Genomic DNA, 488 nt, shown 5'->3' on the forward strand with positions numbered 1-488 from the left:
CTAAGTCCGGGGACATTTTCAGCTCAGAAGCGTCTATAACCTCCAAATCACGCAAACACACTAATATATACACACTAATATATACACACTAATATAGACACACTAATATAGACACACTAATATAGACACACTAATATAGACACACTAATATAGACACACTAAGATATAGACACACTAATATATACACACTAAGATATACACACTAATATAGACACACTAATATAGACACACTAATATAGACACACTAATATAGACACACTCTAAACAGAAACAATGTAGAGAGATGAGTGCAATGAAGAGACCAATACAAATTATTTAAATGTGGAACACAGTGCAAAGGATACTGGGATAAATAGTATTAAGTTATTATATTACAATATCGGGCTGCACAGTTAATCGCAAATTAATCGAAATCGTAATGTGGGCTGGTGCAATATCCAAATCTCCTACCTGATCGCAGGTCAGTGACCTTAACCTAAGGGGACCAG

At 34.8% G+C, this 488-nt stretch overlaps 1 protein-coding gene across 1 annotated transcript in view; it reads left to right on the top strand.

Moving 5' to 3' along the window:
* The window catches only part of LOC116685789 (peroxisomal membrane protein PEX16), a 14,340-nt gene that overhangs the window by 337 nt on the left and 13,515 nt on the right, over positions 1-488 (top strand). The gene's annotated exons all lie outside the window — the stretch shown is intronic.

This window comes from Etheostoma spectabile, unplaced genomic scaffold (assembly GCF_008692095.1).
Source record: "Etheostoma spectabile isolate EspeVRDwgs_2016 unplaced genomic scaffold, UIUC_Espe_1.0 scaffold270, whole genome shotgun sequence".
NCBI classification, from domain to species: Eukaryota; Metazoa; Chordata; class Actinopteri; order Perciformes; family Percidae; genus Etheostoma; species Etheostoma spectabile.